Source organism: Wolffia australiana, chromosome 13 (genome assembly GCF_029677425.1).
Source record: "Wolffia australiana isolate 7733 chromosome 13, ASM2967742v1".
NCBI classification, from domain to species: Eukaryota; Viridiplantae; Streptophyta; class Magnoliopsida; order Alismatales; family Araceae; genus Wolffia; species Wolffia australiana.
The window spans coordinates 14852692-14874059 of NC_135847.1; the positions used below are offsets into that span (position 1 = coordinate 14852692).

At 40.5% G+C, this 21368-nt stretch overlaps 1 long non-coding RNA gene and 1 other non-coding gene across 2 annotated transcripts; one reads left to right on the plus strand and one right to left on the minus strand.

The window, feature by feature from the left end:
- Positions 1–20057: 20057 nt before the first annotated feature.
- On the minus strand, positions 20058–21148 carry LOC144711140 (uncharacterized). Its single transcript, XR_013583475.1, has 2 exons — positions 21033–21148; positions 20058–20581 (listed from the first exon to the last, which is right to left on the minus strand). It is a non-coding gene; the product is annotated as an uncharacterized LOC144711140 (long non-coding RNA).
- TRNAP-UGG (transfer RNA proline (anticodon UGG)) lies at positions 20383–20454 on the plus strand. The gene has a single exon. It is a non-coding gene; the product is annotated as a tRNA-Pro (tRNA).
- Positions 21149–21368: the final 220 nt, after the last annotated feature.

Genomic DNA, 21368 nt, shown 5'->3' on the forward strand with positions numbered 1-21368 from the left:
TTCTTCTCGACATCATTCTTTAAGTCACAATCATTTCACTATTGCACTCTACCATCGCAAGACATCTTTATAACCTCTGATCAAGTATTACCCTTTCAACTTAATAACATTCATCTTAGATGTCCTTATGTCCTCAACATTGATAGGTTCTGGTCTTGATTCACATGAAACTTTAATGATTAACAGAGTAGAAGATGTATAACAGGTTCATAATGGACCTCTAAAATCAATATTTGAATCACCTTTGAACCTTTGAGCAGACCAGATCCACAACATCTTGATTCGTCAAGTGATATGTGTTTCCATGTTCAATCCAGCACATGAGATCTCATCCATGTCTATGAGCCCCTTCATTGATACGTAGTCATTGTTTTTTATTTGAATTGCATAAGGAAAGGAGATCATCCAAGGAGAAAATGGAGAAGCATAAGGAGACTTCGAAGACTCTGGACTACATGTGTTTTTTCTAGTCTTTTTATTGATACTTAACAAAAAAAATTCACAAATGTCCTAAACTTCACATATATCTTCCAATGTTCAAAATGCCATTTGTATGTGACCCTCAATGCCTATGTATTAGTTTAATTAATGACTAAATTGGCTTAATAAATTCTACTAACTCACCCGCCATTACTTTATCAAGACCATGAACACGAGCAATGCCGTCACCCACTTGAAGTACGGTACCGGTATTCACAACCTTTACTTCTCTAATCTTTATTTATCTACCTACTTCCTTATTTATATCAACATAGAGAATAATTAATCACGGATATATTTCACCCACTTAATAGGATGCCAAGCTACACCTGATTCTATGTAACATAGAAAGGAACCTTACTATCATTTAGTTAAAACGTACATATTCCCTCTTCCATTTGATACTCGTAGGATGAGATAACATATGGTGTACTATCAACCATACTAGGGCATCCCATTAAGTAGTGACGCATTGGAAAATCATCAAATAATCCACTAGATTGCCAAAAGACTTCATTGCATCATCTTCCTTGAGTTGTCTTTTATCTTACCTAGGGCAGACCATATCATCTTGACTACTCAATTGTCATCATAAACTTGTTCATACATTTGAGCTAAGATGGTTTGATTTCCACAGATATTAACTCTTCGGTCAAAGTCAAAACACAACCGTCCATCCACACAATATCTTTGATGTCTTAGGTCTAAGGATAACTTACACAACTTTCATGTTAATAAGAGTGGTTGATATTCAGGTCTAATAATATTCAGGGATTCATTCAGGTCAGTTCACTTAATTCTCTCACTAAATACCACTCAGTTTCCATCATTAGTGTCTCCACGATCATGGATATTGGATTAACCATACTTATCACATCAATGGGACTAAATAAATTATTATATTCAGGTATTTTTATGTCCATCCTATGTATCCTTTGAATACGAATCTTTGGAATACTTGGACTAGTTATCTCCATGTAATAATCTCATTGTAAATCACGTAGCCGATCACATCATATTTTTTGTAGGCATTGTAAATCATGCATATGAATTTTTTATATATAAAAATAAATTCATGGCCTTCTTCATGGATATCCGATCATGAATTTTTTGGGTTTTCTGGTCATGATTGACGTGAAACTATGATGACCCACAGTGAAACATTTTTAACATAATTATAATGAATCTCAAAATTAGATGACCAAATCATCTTAGCAAAGGCAAGATCTGTAATTTTCCATTTCCTCAAGCAGAATGTGTTTTGCAGCTGAAGTATGTAGCATCTAGATGTACCCATGTAATCCTTTTCATATCAAATATCCTCCATGATTATCTACATTATTGATCCTTGATCATCATTTTGGTGTTCAGGTTGCAATGGGAGGGGGGAGCCAAGGAGAGAAGGGAGAAGAAGAATGGGCACATGAATAATTCTGGTTGGATGAATTTCATTCTGATCCTTCTCCTATTTACACTTAATGAGAATTCTTTTCATAGAATTCCTAACTAGACCGAACAAGATAAATAATGTATGATTGGCTTACCGGCTATTTATGCATGTCCATAAACACTACCATGTCTTCCCTAGTATGTCTTCATGAAAATATTTCCTTTGAGCATGATATAAAATTCATGGTTGCTAATCAAACTTAATCCCAAGGATGTTTTGAGGTTTCCCAAAATGTTTTACAACAAAATGTGGGCAGAGATGCTCCTTCATAGAGGAGATACCCACCTCATTACTCTCATTCAAGAGACTGTCATCAACATAAGACATTAACTTGACAGTACACATAGATCCAACTTAATCATCCTAGTACAGTCAATAATGTATGTGGTGACACAGTGAGTAGGCATAAGGCATTTAAAATTGATAAACCAGGCAACTTTAGTCTACTTGAGGTTCATGGCAGGAAAAAGCAGAGACAGCCAAGGAAGCACACATTGAGGAATATGCCAGTAACCTTGATTATAAACACATGTTTAGAGAGGTATCGATAGGGAAATATGTTATATTTGTTCAGTTAATGGAGCTATGATGCCAGGCTGATGGCAAAATATAAAAGAACTTGAATGTAATTCAATATTACAACCAGGGGCAATCTCTTAATATAATCAATCATAACAACTGGTGAACCCGAACTCAACAAGTGAAGCCTTGTGATAAGAAATTTAACCATCAGGGTGGTACTAAGAATAAACACCAAATTTTATGTTCCAAAATTAACATCTGATTGATGAGGCACGAACTCCCATCGACCACAGGCTACCAAGTGACAAAGTTCTATGCCCGTAAGCACTTTTCACTTGTCTACCAATAATGCTTCAAGATATGGATAGGGTAGTGACTCATATCACATAAATATGATAAATCTATGTAAGGTAGGGTGAAGCAAATCATAGGTTAAAATGTATAAATAGGTTAAGTATATAAGAAAATGGGAGACAGTTATCCTTTTAAACACCTTAGTGTGATCTAAATGTTGTTCAGGGGTATCTGTCCCCAGGTGAGGAGGTGCCTAGCTGTGTTTGTGTGAATGCCCCCAAGTAAATGACTTGGAGATAGTTCTGAAAAAGGATCCCAAAAAAGGAAAAAGTTGATGAACCTCTATTGTCCTCAACCCCCGAAGTCTCCCATGAAAAAACATCATTTGACCTTCTTCACCTTGGCCCCCAAAGCCTTATTATTATGTCCCCTAAAATCTTAACCTGACCAATCAAAAAGATCTAGCAAGAACACTATCTTTTTTAATAATATCTTCTCGTCAACAACACTTAATTAAACCACTCCATAAGTAGTATTCAAGACAAGGCCTGATTTCTTATATTTCAGCAGAAATATTTTTAGATGAGAAATTTATAAATTAAGAGATAAAAAATTGCAAATGTAGATATGATATCCCTACAGCAATACTTCCCTGCTTGTGGTCATTCTTTCCTCAATTCCTCTTCTCCTCCACATTTCTCTTTGGAGGAAATTTTTTGGTTTGTCCTTGACCTTAGGTGCCTAAAACTAAAATATCTTCTTCATTCTCGTACCAAATGAGATGATACCATTTCACATGGATTTTTAACACAATTACCAAAAACTGTTATCTCAGAAAAAAAACTATATTAAATCAATAAAATAAATCTCCAAAGGTCAGTCTTTCCAAGTTTAAACCTCTGTAACTCTTTCAAAACTCAACTAAAAGATGTGATTCCAAGTCTGAAGTATTTGTATGTATGTTTAAAATTATTCATAAGTTGAAAAAAATCTCAAAATCAATATAAAAAATATGTTAAAGATGACACATTTATCCCAAGGTCGAGGATGTTTGAAATTTAGAGGCCATCCATCTTTCTTTTGAATCTTAAATCACCCTACACCAAAAACCACGGTTCCATGTTCTATGGAATCGGATTGATGTTAGAAACAAATATCCTCTTGAAGAAATGCTAAAAAGATGCATGAAAATTAACTGAAGGAGTGAAAGATCTCTCTAGCTTTTGGAGTGAGGTTTTCAAAGAGCAAGGAGAACATGAGTTTGAAATTACAGCTCAAACTTGTCCATATGAACTTAAAAACTCAAAAGAGCATAATGGTAAGTTTTCAGCAGTCCAAACATTATATGTGTTGATTATGATTAGACAATATGAAACAACAAACATTTTAATTTTGAACTTCTATATTTACTATGTTCCATAAGTACAAAATACCTCTTGTGTTAAGAGTAAAAGCTAGACATTATGCCAAAATATTAGCTTTTAAATAATCTAAAATTTTGAGGTATGTTTACTACATTATTTTACTAAATATATCACCATTGGATAGTAATATCTTTATGTAATTAAATCATCAAAAAATTCAGCCTTATTACCTGAAGTTAGTAAGTAGTAATTTGACAAAGTTATTAAACCAATCAAATGAGGTCAAATTTAGAAAAATATTTTTTAACTTGTAGATAATGTTTTTGTCTTAATGTCATAGAAAATTTAAGTCCTAAATCAGTGTTTTGTCTTGTTCACCAAATGATCAAACTAAGTACCCATTTAATATAACTATGGATGGCAATTTGATATATACATAGAATTAGTCAGCTAGTTGATTGAGAACCTATTCTACTTGATCACAACCCCTATTTAGGCATGCATTACTTTGAAAATTCATCAAAGCACATACTAAAGTATTTTAATAAATTTCCCTTAAAGCTTAAACTTCAATGTCAAATTTCAGTCTGGCTTATTCATGTCACATACGTGTAAGTGATCCTTAAACCTGAGACACTGAATAAACCTAATGAACGGAGAGTTGTGTATTGACTATGACCTTCAAGTGTCTGAACAGGAGCATCTAAAGCTCAAATGTAGCGATAAGTCTACCAAGGTGATTGTGTAAACAAGATGGGATCATCCCTCCTCAGTATTAGAAGAGATAGACTCAATGAAGCTAATATAGTAAAGTCCCTAGGACAAGTCCTATCAATAATAGTGAAGGTGTTATTTGATGATTAGTGGTACGTCAGTAGTAACTAGAATGACATATTAGGGTTTGAAAATTAACCATGTAGATAAATTATTATATGTATATGAATATCAATCATCCTAAAGATTCAATAAGAGATTGACATACTTTGGTGTATCCTCTAGGGCATGATGTGTAGCTTGGTACTCCATAGGCCGATGCCTTAGCTAATTTATTGATTTAATTGATCCTTAATTAGTTAATCTATATGTTGATACAGTTGTACAATAAGGAGGTCTAAAAAATGGTCATTGTGCCCTTAAATTCATTAACTAGTATGATACATGGCATTGAGGATCATGCACAGAAGATTATTTCATTGTTGGTGGATATACTTTAATTAATATGTCCCAAAAATTATAAGTACAGGACTGAAACCTCATTCGATACACATGCCAGTCATTTTGAGTGCTCTCCCCTTTATTCTATCACTCTTTCCTGAGTAGTGCTTCTAATGACAATGATGGAGACAAAATTGGGTTTCTTGACACACCATTCTAGGTAAAAAGAGGAGCTCCATAATTATATGCCTGGATCACATCTATATGCCTAGATAAAAGAAATGTAAATGGCTTTAGGATGCTTAATCAAGAAACATAAAATTCACAGATCCTATCCATGGAAAGGTGCTTTTTTAGTTCCATCTATCCTTTTTTTCTTTAGATCACATTCAATTTGATATTCATACGCAGTCAAGGCAGATCAAATCAATTGAGGCCATAATACCAGACAATAGTTTCTCTCAGGAAAGTTGACATCATTAGTTATATTGTAGTGGTAATGATGGAAAGATAAACATAATATTATTTCAGAAGAAAGACACCATAGAAAGCACAAGGTGTGAGGTTGGAAACAAGGGGCCATATGATCATACAGAAAGGTAGAGTAGGTAAATATATGAGATATAGTGAAGTATGTGGCATCATAAGAGAGTTAGTTTAGGCAATTGGAACTACAAAGGGGAGAATAAGAGAGACAGTTTAAGAGAGACGGTTTAAGAGAGACATTTTAGGCAATTGGAACTACATGATCCCAAGGTAATGATGAACGTGGAGCCTAGTACTCAGATATTTTCTCAAGGAATTTTCTCTACCTCTTCTCACCATGAAAAATCAAGGTAATTTTTCATCTCAAGTAGTACAGTGTGATTTGTATCAGGAAGCTGTCGGTGTTTCAATTCAACAACATTATTATATTGGGAAGTGTAAGAGCAAGTGGTTCAGTAAATGATACCACAGTAGACTCAAAATTATGAAGGGAACATTGCTCAAAATCACGCCCATGACAGGTGCAAATGATTTTGAGAATAGTGGAGTATCAGGTGGTTATTTCCCAAAATAAAGTGTTTAAAAATGGTGAGAACACTGGAGTCAATTATAAGAACAACCAAAGTTAATCGTACATAGTTGTTGACAATTATAGTATTATAAAAATGAGAAGATGGAGATTTTTTTTTCGTGCAAAGCCCCAAATATTGGAATGGATGAGTTTGAACGTATTTGGGCAAGAAGGTACTCATATACATGGTTATGAAAATAGATTTTGCTTGCCAAAATGACTCCGCTCAAATCCAAAGTAAATCACTTATATGTATGTATATGAGATAAATAGTTTTAAAGTTCTAAAGGACAATGATGAAATAGCTGTTTATGAAATAAAAATAAGGTTCTAAGCAAGATGAAGAGAGTGGAGATCAGAAGAGGGTTGGTTTCACTGCATCTCATAGACTTCTTGTTTTTTATAACAGCCCAAACCAATCCACCACCCCACATGCATATATTTCAAGGTAAAATGAAAGAGAAAAGATGAGAAAAAAATTATGCAAATGGGTAATGGAACTCATGAATAAAAGTATAGCAGGAAAATCAATAATGCACATGGCATCATAGAGAAAGGCACTAGATAAGATGCATTGCTCTATGTCCTCCAGATAAACAGGAGAGACCACCAACCATACAAATTGGAAGATGAAATGAAGAATATTCAAGGTTAAATAAGGGAGTGGTACCAGTCGTGAAATAAGATTCTCCAGAGTTGATGATCCATGAGTTCATAGAAGAATAAGGGTACTTCCCACACGATATGGAAGCACTACTACATGCAAGAATGATCACACGATATTCCTTACATCCACTGCTGGATTTTTAAAAATGATTTGTATCAAAAGATCCTTATATTCATGTTATGAAGTGTAAAATGATTATCTATATTTCATAGTCATATTATGATTTCTGTATTTTTTATTTTATGGAATTTTGTATTTAGTTTTTAAAAAGTAATTTTATTATTTTTAATACATTTTTTATTTATTTTAAAAGTTTCTATAGATCTAAAACAGGAATTTTATGTTATTCAATATCATTTTGCCTAGTGTTGCATTTGATAAGCCTAGTTTTAGTTTTGATAAATGTGAATTTAATTACATTCAAAAGAAATATTCTATAAAATTTAAATTCAGTTTCGACATGAATATGACACCAAAAAACTGATAATAATAAAAAACTTATAGAAAATAAATCAAATCATGCCAAATCCTATTATAATCAATATAAAACATGATAACATGGATATATGGGGATTTTGATACAGATATTTAAGATTATGCATGATATTTCTAGAGTCATCTGGCAGTTTATCAGCAATCTAGTTCATTTGGATTATGACAATTACTGAGTGATGGGGACCATCTAGCTCCAAAGATCTGGTCTCAACCAGCTCGAGGAGCAAGGGCTGAATTGAAAGGCCCAGACTTCAAGTATTTGGCCTAGTTAACGGCCCCCAAAGGTTGATGTTATCCACATTTGTATTTGGTTGACTATTTTTACAAGCCTTGTATGTGGGTCGAGTGTGTGTTTTTGTACTTATTTGTGTGTTTAGGCCTATGCATTGTCCAATATGTCAGCTTCTCTCTCTTCTAGAGGGCCAAAAGGACCCCTATATGTGGCCCTCTCTCCCTCTTCTTCTAGAGGGCCCATAGGACCCCTATATGAAGAGGGGAGGGAGGGTAAAATCCCAATTGAAAAACAAGATCAATGATGAACATCTGAAAACTGAAAAAAAGTGTTTTTTTTCTCATTGTTTGTTGCGCCCCTTTTGTTGTGTTGTCAAGGAAAACCTTACACTGCCGCCAGAGCACTATTGTCATCACCATGTTGTCTTCCAGGTCCGCCGCTTCCACCTCAGGTTGTGAGGACATGTTGTGTCGATGACAGAGAAACTACTATTACCACTGTCCATATGATGACATTCGTGCCACCAAAGCAGCGACCACTGTTGCCTGATCGCAGGTCATTTACCTCATTGAATCACCATCCGCACCACCATTTGCGCCACCACCAAAGAGAACATTGATCGCGCCACCAGAGAGCTTACTACTGATCGTGCCACCTCATGGACCGACATTCACACTGCTACTACAGAGACCGCCACTTCCACCCGCCCCTCACACCATCGCAGGCACCCAAATCCCCCCCCCCCCCGCCACCGAATACCACAGAAGACGTTCATTGCAAGAATCACCCACTGTCAGCTACCGTTGGAACGTTGCATCACCAAAAAATTATCACCACCTCGCTGCACGTGCTGCAGCGCCGTTATTGCCACCCTATCATGGAGCTGATTGTGCCATCAGAGAATTGTCCTATCGTAGAGCCACCCATACCGCTTGAAGGGATCCCAGCGCAAGCATCCCGCCCATCGACTACATGCTTCCCGCATGCTACCTATTCGCTCGATATTCCCAGGATTAGCTTGCGTCCCCTTCAATAGGGCCCCATTGAGCCCCGCTGCCCGATCACCGCAATCGTGTTGCCATCCCAAAAGGATAGGGTTTTGACCCCGCAAGTATGTTCGCAGTTGCCCTCTTGAACGCTCTATTATTTTCTTACTACCTCGTGAGCACGTCTCCACCACTAGGTTTAGGATAGTGGTAGCTAGGGATGCTACTCTGAGAAATAGGAATTCTATTGGTACGTCCTTGGTTGGACTCATCGAGGGTGAACGCACTAGAGGCAGTAGTCGTGCTCGCACCGTGGGTCTTCACCCTAACGCCCAGGCCATTGGGAGCCTAGTGAAACATTCCTTGGGCTCCCTTATAGTGACCTAGTGGTAGTCGGTGTCCATCAATGTCTGATTTGTACTTCTTATTGACTATTCCATGCAGCATTTGCATAGTCTTCCTCGTCATATTCCTCACCTAATTGGCACCAAAATGGTCACTCGATCCTGACCCGCTGTTTTGCATCACTAAGTTCAGGTAATCTACAAACATGACTAATGATTGGATGACCAAAAAATAATAAATTATGGCACCAAAAAACATGTTATCATAATCTCCCAATCATTAGAATATTTACCTCTTTTTAACTATGCAAGGATAAGTGGCAGCACAACAAACTTTGAATATTTTAATCACAAACAATGTGATGATGAATGCATCAGACATATTACAAACATCATATCTAGCGGTGGATTTGGTCTCAATGTAGAAACCTTTTTGGGGAATCCAATCTAAGCCCCATCCATCAAAGTTATTTCCAATCAAACTATCAAATTATTATCCTTTTTCATAACATCATCATTTATCAACCCACTATTCCATAATCTAAAAATCAATCAAATATATTTATATATATTTAAAATATCTTATTTTACAAGGTATTCATTTCCACCGCCTCAGAACTATTTGAAAGATATTAAATTCTTAATATATATTCCCTGTGGAGATAATCGTTACTCATTCAATGTCATACTTCTATATCTTTTATAAAATATGAATCTGAATTAATTTTTGAGCGAATTATATTTTCAAATGGATCAAAAATATATGAATCCGCTAGAAAATTTAAATTACAAATATTTATAAATTGATGGATATAATGTGGTCGTCAAGCCAAATCACACCACCTTGTTTTATTTCTGTTCATTGAATAAGATATTATGTTCGTTATTATTCCAGTGTGATGTTTATAATGAAGTCCATGAATACGTGCAATGACCTAGTGAATTATGATGAGATCATAAGACAGTCATCGCTAGTCTTTAAACATGTATTCTAAACGTTATTATTCAATAGTTAGTCAAGATTGACATAGAGTTATCCAGATAGAATAGCACTATCCGATCCTACGAGTCTCTACAACTTACCAATCTCTAACCATGAGATTCAAATAAGTCATGGTTTGGACGTAGTAAGAAGCTCATGGAGATTATTGAGTTGTCAAGATGGGATCATCTGCCCTCGATTCAAGGAAGATGATGTAGCAAATCCCTGGCTTGGGTACTGAGGATATTGGAGAAGTCATTCTCTAGTGATCCATGTTAAACATCAGTACTAATAGAATGATGTAACAAGGTTTGACGATCAACCATACCTTAACCCGTTTGAGAGTCTCATACGATGAAGGATTATACATTGATGGTAACTGATGATGGTAAAGTCTCCATGAGAGAGTTCAAACACTACTAAATCTCTTCTAGAGCACGAGGTGTAGCTTGGCACCCCATGGACTGGAAACTTAACCTATCAGTTGGATTAAATCAATCTTAGTCAATAAATCTATATGTTCATATAGTTAATTAATAAGGTTGGTCAATAATTGTTATTGGGACACTGAAGTTATGAACTAGAATGATACATGAACCTAAAGGGTCACTCGCATAAGATCATCGAGGCATTCGTGAATATATTCTATTCAATGGGTCTTTGAGAAAAACTTAAGTAAAATATAAATACGGAAGGGGCACTCATTTTCAAGCATCCATGCCAGCCAGAATTGAGAGCCCCCCTTTATCCACTCTGCTCTCTTCTCTACTCAACCAAGGAGTGTCTTCAAGGTGAGAAGATCTTCAAGATTTTCAAGGAGAGATGAAGAAGAAGAGGTGGAGATTCAAGAACAACGTGATTGTGTGGATACTTCTAGAGGATGGGCATGTGAACAGATTTAGAACAATCTCAAAGTGAGCATGTCAAGGGTGGAACAAATTCCCCATGAGGTAAAAATAGTTTTAAAGATCGATTGAGAATCAATAATTGCTTCCACATTCATGGAAAAAAATATTTTAAATGACTGAAACAAGGCACAAAACCCAACATAAATATTATGATGAAATATTTTCATAAGTATTAATGAAACATCAAAAACATGAAGATAAACTTACTCATATTAAGTCCCTTATTCTTCATCAAGAATATCAAGCAAATAGTTTTATTGTATAATTCATATATTTCCAGAATGGTCACACTCATAGCTTCTTCTAATTCATCATTTTCTAAAATCCCATGTTTGTATCATGATCATCGCACAAACCATTTTCCAATAGTTGCCCCAAAGGATGGTGCGATGATAGATGGTTCATTTAATGTGATGGAGAGCACCCAAATGACATCAATGAAACAGCATCGTAGTTTTTCTCGCCATCATCAGTATCACAGTCAGTCCGTGTCCAGCCCGACCGGCACGCTAAAGCATACGTGAAGACGTCACGGTTTAAATACCCTAGGTAGAGCACATCCATGCACGTGTTCGTGTTTTAATTATCTGTTTTTATTTGTCCAATTTCATGTTTTGTGTTCACCACTACGAGTTCACCATACTCATCGTGACACGTCCGTATCGTTGCATTTTATGTGTCATTTTATCTTAAATCATTTTAAGATTTCTCCTATGTTTTTTTTTTATTGTAAAAGGGGTCCCTTATTGGGCCCCTTATGTGAACTGTGTGATGGGTCCATCATGGCCCTATATAAGCCCATGAAGGTCACTTTCTACTTAGATCTGGTTTATTGTTAAAGTTATTTCTTCAGTTTCAGATCTCACGCAAGAAGAGAGAAGAGAGAGGAGGAAGAGGAATAAGAAAGGAGAGGAGAAGAAGAGGAAGAAGAAAGAGGGAAAATGACGAATGGTGGGCGCTTCCAGGCCACTGATCACAACCAGGTCAACCACCAAGTGTCCTCGCCACTCGGTCTCACAGCGTGGACGTCATGCCATCTGACCGCACACGTCCGACGTTGGATTTTCTTTGGATCTTGCCAACGGTATGCATGCGAACAACATGTGTCGCCCCTCTTTGGCCACCGATTGTGTCTCTCTGTGATAGTCGATGCCCGCGGTTACAACGGCGCTGCGCAAGGGTTTGTGAACCAAGTTGCATGGCAAAGTCTTAGCATAGAGAGTGTATTTTGCATCGCCAAGCATTGGGAGATCTACAAGTACACCGGTGTTGTGTATGCAGGACTACGGCTTCAACTTGCAACATTCTAATTGACCGTAATCCGGTTTTTCACCATTGCACGATAACTGACTTGCACCACCAACAGTACATCGAGAACCACCAAAGGTTCACCGCTTGGTGGACAGAACCGCCCTATTGATCGCTCTATTGACAGTCCATCAGGAACCGCCCTGTTGATCCTCTTGGGCTGATGAACAACCCTGTCATTGAGGAGATCTGAATGTTTGCTTCGTCGGCAATCCTGTTGTTGCCATCGCCCGCATCAGCGTCCAAGTTGTGTCATACACTCAAGCCGACTCACCCCCTACTCTTCGCTCCGACATCTCCTCAACTCATCCTTTTCTTTGACGTTCTCCTACATTTTTCTCCTGCGCGGCGTCACTTCCGTTAGTTGAGCCAAGCCGTCCAGCAATGGCATACTCTCTATCTGCATCAGCTTGCACCAGTACCCACACCGATGGATTCTTTGACAATAACACCACCACTAACAATGTACGTCGTTCCCCATTGCTCATTAGTTACATTACTTTCTATAGTATATTTTCACCTGCACTCCACCGCGCTCAGGTTAGAGATAGGTGAGAGAAATTACTATGAGAAAACTATGAACAGAGTGTTTTCCCTAGGCACAGGCCGAGCCTGTCCATTATGTGCGAGCCCCTACGAAATTATTCCGTTTGGGTCCATAGATGCCGTCGTCAATTTGACAAGGGTCAAAAGGTCACCTGCATCGTCACTAATCACTCAACCCAGAGCTCGGAACCCGGTGAATTCCCACAAGTTGAACCTGCACATACTCTCATCTAGGGTTTCATCGCATCACGTAGTTACATTCACCGTTAGTGAGTTAGCCATCGGACGACGCCATCTTGGTATCAGCACATCGTCTCGATACCTAACCAGACAACATCCTTGACAATGTCCGGCATCATCTTGGTGTCAGAGCCAGGTTGTGGACGCCCACAGTACGTCTCTGTACCTCACATCATAACATCTGCATTCATCCATTTCTGAAAACCCATCTAGGTACGCCCTCGAGGAACCAGCCATGGTCATCAAAACGTGATCTAGCAGAAGGATGCATCCAGAAGGTTTGACTTCCCCATGACGAGACAACTCCCTACTGCTTGAAAGAGTCAGCCCTATACGACTCTTAGATCATCGTCCCCTCACACCCGAAGGTGGCACTTCATCGCCTCCTTCGGAGCTTGGACGAACCGCACCTGTCGATAGGGGTGTAAGCAGATCACTCATCCCATGCAGACACAACCGTGGCCACCGTGGATGAGCTCAATCCCACCACAGCGCCTCACGGTCAGTGGGTGCTACCTACCCTAGTGACATCGAGGAGATAGGACGTGGACGAGGGGAAGGATCTCGTGGACAAGCCTACCCCCTAGGCTCCCTCCGCACGTGATCGAGGAGCAGGATGTGGACAAGGGAGAATGTACCATCAGCATCGACCCCGTGAGGACATGAATGAAGAACGTGGAACATATCTCTACACCCTAACCACCATCGTCGAACATGTGGAGCAACTACTAGCACGACCCACGGTACCTCCGGTACACGTCGCTACACCTGAGCTCGTGACGCCAGAACAAGCCCGCGACCCCCATAAGGTTGCGCGACCCCAGAGCGACCACGGATGCCCATTGAACACGACAAGTACCCATACGACCGGTGGTAGGACGAGATGCGTTGGGACCGACGTCCTGATCGATATCCCACACATGACCCAAAGGACGTTCGTGTCACGGATGGATGATACCCACGAGATGACTTTGACCGCGAGGCGGACCTACCGACCCACCGAGACGACTATGTCCGACTCTATGACCGCCAGTACGAAAAACCCAATGAGGTTCCTTGATACCCGCTGCGCGTGATACCTGATCATCGCGCCATGTATGATGGTCAACCTTGACGATGGGTTGATCACGAACGCTACCCGACCCCAACCCGACGAAACGCCAGACTATGATATGGAGGATATCTGGTGCCCGAGCGGCGCCCAGACGACTATGAGCACCGACGAGAGGAGCATCACGCCAGGATCAAGAAGAGCATACGAGCTGATGTCACCGTCTTCAAAGGTTCAAGGAAGCCAAAGGAATTCATCAACTGGGAGTCGAGCATCCGCATGGATGACAACTTGTGCGTCAAATATGTGGAGACGAGACTTGGCAGACAAGCCAAGATTTTCTGGAAGAACGCGTGCATCATAGCTGAGAAACGAGGATGAACCATCACGTCATGGACTGAGATGGCTCAAAAGCTGACGTAATTCCTTTCATGGATTGACCTACGACAAGGTTGACAGTCCGTGATGAAATACATCAAGGCCTTCGAGGAATCCCGGATGTGGTGCCGGTTTGTGGATGACCCGTGAACTGTCATCGGCCTGTTTGCTCGTGGGCTTCAACCAACCTTGCGCAGCGAGGTGCTTAAGTGTGACCCTGCTGAGGTTGACGAAGCCTACCACATCATAGAGAACTTAGAGCATCCGGGGGAGGAGACCATTACCCACGCTACCCCAGCACCACATTGAGCTACACCTGCTCGAAGCACTCCGTCTGCCTCTGCTCAGACTTCACAAAATGTCGAAGGGCAAGGAAACGTCCTGGCCACTTCAGTGGGGTCAGTCCCACCCTCTCCGATTGTCACGACCGACACCATGGCATGTAGTACTACCGTGAACCAAGCACATATCACGTGCTTTAAGTACCAAGGGAAAGGGCATCGAGCCAGCCAGTGCACGCCATTGGCACTATTGATCAACGTTGGAGATGTCCACACAAACCAGATGGGTGAGATGGAGCCCCTCCACTAAGACAAGTATCATGTGGATGAGGTTTTTGCACAAGAGTATGAAGAACCTGATGGACTAGTCAAGTACATACAGATCACCGAACCTAGGGCCACTCCACCACCCGCTCCCCAACCCATTGGTCGATAGTTGGCCAATATCTTTGTAGATCACCCCGACACTAGTGGAACACGGCCACTACCTCGAGCCGCTCCACCTACTTGACCCTGTAGTGTAGCAGATCGACCCGATGGCCGATGCGACCCTTCACACATCAATCTTCTATACCTATGTCAAGATCAAAGACAAGGTATGCAAGTTGATCGTGGACAGTGGGAGTTGCATCAACGCCATCTCCGATGCGATGGTCGCCCGACTAGGGTAGGCAGCCATACCCCACCCAACTCCCTATGACGTGTTGTGGATCGATGCTTCATCCTTGCTGGTGAAATGTTAATGCCGCATCCTGTTGAAGGTGAGCTCCTATGATGAGAGCATCCTATGCGACGTACTTCCTATGAAAGTAGGCAGCATCATCCTAGGCCGTCCCTGGCTATATGATCACGACGTCACTCTAGTCGGAAGGATGAACACGTGTTTGTTCCATGTACCAGGGATGGAAGGTCACCTTGTACCCGTATACGATGAAACCAGCAAACAAGATGGTCCCAACCAACCCGGTAGGGTTAGTGGTCGTACATGGCACCTTGTTTGCCCGAGACCTGGGACTCGAGATTGATGACACGCCAGTGTGCCTCGCCGTCGCTCTCTGCGCTTTCCCATATACACCCATGGCTCCCCAACCACCCGAAGTTGAGACCCTCATATCAGAGTTCAGTGACATGTTTCCCGAAGAGTTTCCCAATGAACTACCGTCGATGCGTCACATACAGCACATGATTGATCTCGTGCCCAAAGCGTCACTACTGAATCTGCCCCATCACCGTATGGAGACGCAGAAGAATGAGGAACTACTACGATAGGTAAAAGAGCTACTAGCAAAAGGCCTCATCCAGGAGAGCCTTAGCCCATGTGTGGTCCTTGCACTTTTGGCCCCAAAGAAGGATGGCACGTGGTGAATGTGCTGTGACAGTCGAGCCATCAACACGATAATGATCAAGTACCATTTTCCCATCCCCCCCATACAGGGTCTCTTCAACATGATGGCCTGATCCACTGTCTTCTCGAAGATAGATCTCAGTAGTGGATACCATCAGGTTCGGATTCGTCCCAGAGATGAATAGAAGACCGCCTTTAAAATTAAAGATGGGTTATATGAGTGGAGAGTCATGCCCTTCGGTTTCTCAAACGCATTGAGTACCTTCCAGCGGCTCATGAACTAAGTACTTTGCGTGTTCATCGAAAAGTTTTGTCGTCTTCTACTTCGTCGACATCCTCATATAAAGTCGCATGCGAGACGAACATCTCGAGCATCTTTGAAAAGTCTGCATGGTCCTCAAGCGAGAGAAATTATACGCACACCCGAAGAAATGTAGCTTCCTTACCTGGAAATTACATTCCTAGGATTCATTGTCTCAACCCAAGGCGTCGCCGTCGACCCGGAGAAGATCCGAGCAATTAAGTCATGGCCTCCCCCGGCTAACGTCCATGATGTACGGAGTTTCATCAGACTTACCTTATTCTACTGGCGATTCATACATAACTTTAGTTCTATCACGGCTCCAATCACCTACTGCCTTAAGGTGGAGCCATTTACTTGGACACATGCAACAGACAGCTTTCTGGCGAGTCAAGCTCATGATGACCCAAGCGCTAGTCCTCTGCCTGCCTCGAGATGGATCGAGTATTTACAAGATATTACCTTCATCATAAAGCACAAGAAGGGAAAGGACAACTTCATCGCTGATGCACCAGTCGACACGCGCACGTGCCTAACGTCATGAAGGTAAAGGTTCTAGGATTTGAGAAGATTCAAGAGGGGTACACTAGCGGCATTGATTTGGGGCCTATCGTCTCGGAGATCCAGCGAGGACTGTCCCGCGAGTTCAAGGACTGCGTCATCACCGATGGTTATATGTTTTTTCTGAAACAGGTTGTGTGTGCCACGCACATCACTACGTGACTCCATAACTTGGGAATGTCATGCTAGAGGTATTATTGGCCACTTTGGCCGCGACAAGACCGTAGCCGCCATAGCATATCAATTCTATTGGCCTAGCTTAAAGCACACGTTGGTAACATCATCGCCCAGTGCTGCGTATGTTCCTTGGCCAAAGAGGTCAAGAAGAGTGCCAAGTTGTACACCACACTACTAGTGCTCAAGCGTCCGTGGGACGATGTCAGTATGGACTTCGTCCTAGGGCTACCCTAGACTGCACAATGACATGACTCTACCATGCTCGTTGTTGATAGGTTTTTGAAGATGGCGCACTTTGTGCCTTGTGCGAAGACATCCGACACAACACATGTCCCACAATTATTCTTCCAAGAGATTGTGCAACTACACGGCTTGTCCATTTCGATCGTCTCTGACCGAGATGTTCACTTTCACGAGTTACTTCTGGAAGACCTTGTGGAGTCTCCTCGAGACAAAACTTAAGTTCTCAACGGCTTACCACCCACAGACCCACAGTCAGACAGAGGTAATCAATCAGAGCTTAGGTAACCTATGTCAGTCCCTAGTAGGCGAACACCTTATGACGTGGGATTTGATAATTCCCCGCGCTGAGTTCACTTACAACTTCTTGGTGAATTGAACCACCGGGTTCTGTCCTTTCGAGATCGCTTATGGCCAGGCTCCTCGTCGACCCCTAGACTTAGCACATGTAGATCCTCATGTTAGGGTTTATGAGGACGGTTTTGCATTCGCCAAACATGCTTCTTCATTGCATAAACATATTCATGATAGAATCACGAGTCAAAAAGCATTTCACAAGCAGGTTGCCAACTTGCATCGCTGACCCAGAGTGTTCAACGTGGGAGATCGCGTGATGGTGAGACTTAGACCAGAGAGATATTCTCTTGAGACAGCAACTAAGCTACATGCTCGTAGTGTCGACCCATTCTTGGTCCTACGAAGAGTGGGCGATAACGCCTACGTTGTTGAAATCCCTCCTACGTGGGGGATCAGCTCTACGTTTAACGTGGTGGACATGGCTCTGTACCGAGCCACTTCTCCCACCCTTTTGACCTAGCCTTTCTATACCCCTTCAGTGTGAGTGAGTTTGTCGCGACCACTCCCCCGATCATTTCATCCCATTGGCACGAGTCAGTCGATTGCATACTGTATGACGTAATTAACTATGTACGATACGAGGTATCGTGGAGGTTTTGTGTGTGTTGGCAAGGACGCACAAGTGCAAACGACTCATGGATCATGGAGGATGATCTAGGATGCCTGCGGCCAGATCTCTTTCAGCCATTGTCATTCGCCACCACCAACTCGTCAGAGCCGAGTTTTTACGACCCCAGGAGGATCGATGGAGCGCACCCAAACGACACCGAGGATACGTCATCGGAGATGCCCTCGCCATCATCAGCTTCACCGTCGGTCCGTGTCCAGCCTGACCAGAACTCCAAAGCGTTTGTGAAGACGACTGGGTTAAAATACCCCGGGTGAAAATGATCGAGGGAAATTAATAGGTAGTTTGTGTGTCAAAATTGAAATGTCAGAATAACAGTTCCAAAAAAAATAACGACCAGTATGGATTTTCTAGAATGACTGTGAGAGGGAAGAAAGGAGCTAGGAGGGAGAGCGGAATTACCATTTCCATCCTTAATTAAATTTTGTCCTCTCTTTGGGACATTAAAAAATCATACATGGTACGTATTGTGCGTTAAAGGTTGTGTGCCACTGTCCTAAAAAAGGAGTCATGCTACTGATTCCTTCAATTGGTTAAGACTTAGGCTTCACCACATCCCGTTATTTGAGTATTATTCATTCTCATTTATGATGTGATCCATTAGGATGAACATTTCTCTAGGACATGCTATTAGTTTCCAATAAAAGTTAAAGCCTGAAAATAAATGACCCCACGCAAGATTTGCTACAGAAATACAGAAATTAAGAACATTCTAAATAATGGGGACATAGACTATTCAAATAAATTGTGGGTTGTACTTGGGCAGAAAGCTCATAAAATTAGAAAACTGAAAAGACACTACCTAGGTTACTTGGGTTGTCTTCTTGCCCAACTCAGAATGCATCCCAATGTTAGTTCAGGGAAGGAATGTATATCTCTATGCATTTAAATAGAATTATTTGTCATCTTTTCTCTCTTCAACTTATATCTTATCTTGGGTAATTTTTTTAAGTAGATACTTGAATATTTTTGTTCTTTGTTATTTACATGCATAATCATTTCACTCAATCCTTGTATTCATTAAATATCAATAAATTTAATTATATAATATTTTTACGCCAACAAATCTAAATAAGCCCAATCCATAAGTTATCATCAAAATAATGGAAGGATAATTTTGAGATTTTTCATGTGGCGCGTGAAAATAGAAGAATACAGCGACAAGATGTAAAATACTATTAGATGTATGATTCAAATATTCTAATTTTCATTTAAATTCTATGGTAAAACTAATTTCATCATACTTTTTAATTAACTCATTCTAATAGCCTAGGATCAACATAAACTAACATTATTCCACAACCATTGCCATTGGATGTTAGCTTTCTTGGATTAACTTCTCATTTATATGTTATATAATAAAAATATGAGGGTTAAATTTAAGATCTTAATACTTATTCTATGTACATAATGTTACTTAAGTTACGTCATGTTCATTCCTCAAATAGAACTTCCCCATCCCTGCGGCACACTCTCTAGAATGAAACACACCTCGTTAAAATTTTTGACCAACCGCAAGGCTAGCGAAAACTTTAGATAAAGTACTTAGAATTTTTAAGATTTGGATTCCTTATTTCAATGTATTAAGACAATGTAGCAAGAGAAACACTTATATGGTAGACAATTTTGTCAATAGCATTGCAAGATGTCATTATAATAGAAACTCCAGATTTTGGGAATGAGGTTCTGAACGGCTGAACATAGAATAAATGTTAATACAATGAGACGAGGTGCTCTCTAATAACTCATGGGTTCACTCTGGAGCTCAGGGTCAGGATCAGAAACCGAACACATTCTACATTGAAGATGCTTGAATTTATGTAATCTTTGAATGCTAAATAATATCTAATTTATTTAAAAGTTTTGTGCTTTTAGCTTAAACATCCATTCTCTTACACCCTTTGCCAAACAGTAGAGTGGGAAATTCCTTAGATGCTCATTTACATTTCTATAACTACCTCCCGGTTTATAAGGAGGTATTCGTGATATTTTGCAGTAGGTTATGAGATTTTGCAGTAATAATTTCCAACCGTGGGTGTTTGGTCTAGTGGTATGATTCTCGCTTTGGGTGCGAGAGGTCGCGAGTTCGATTCTCGCAACACCCCTATATCTTTCCTTTTTTGAGTTATGTACATGAGAACAAATTATCTGTAAAACCTTTTTTGCTGGCAACATGGAGAGAAAGAAACCTTCATGAAAACTGCTCTGAATCATCCGTGGCACTCTTACGCGCTGAAAAGAAGCAAAGCAATCAGAACAATAAACTACACCATCATCCCTCATAAAAATCCTCTTTTGCACCCTTCTTGCCGACAAAATAAACTTCCAATATAACAGCAGACATCGATATTGGTAACAACAGCCCTTCCCCAATTCTAAACCGCAAGAATCTGAAAAGATGGTATTTTTCCCCCAATACACCAAAGAAAAACGCTCTACCCTGTTGTTTAAGTTCCTGAGATGAGAACAAACTAAAAGAAACTGCACCATCATCCCCCGTTAAAAACCTCTTTTGCACCCTTCTCGCCGACAAAAGAAACTTCAAAGATAACACATGACATTGATAATGGTAACAGCAACCCGCAAGAAAAGATGGTATTTTTTCCTCATAGAAAGAAGAAAAACGCCTACCCATCGCAGGAAATGGCAAATATTAGGAGTGCAAATAACAGAAAACTCATACCAGGGTAGGCCTTATCCATTGGGGAAAGAAGACGCCCTTCTCTTACAATCCTTCGCTGCCCAGAAATATGCCTGTGATAGACAGAGAGCACTGCGGGTAAGATGGGCCAGAAGAAAAAGAATAATAATAAGAATGGAACATGCGGATGTCGTCATGCGGTGGAAGGATCTCCTCTGAGCCGCTGGATTAAGGAGAGCTGGAGATCTCGGCCGTTGGTTTTTCTCTTATCTTCCAGAGTATTGCAAGTTACTGTAGATTCTGTATTTACTATGGCGAATTGGATACGTAGCTGTTTGAGGGGGGACAGTGGGAGGGTCAAATATGGTGCAGAGAAAT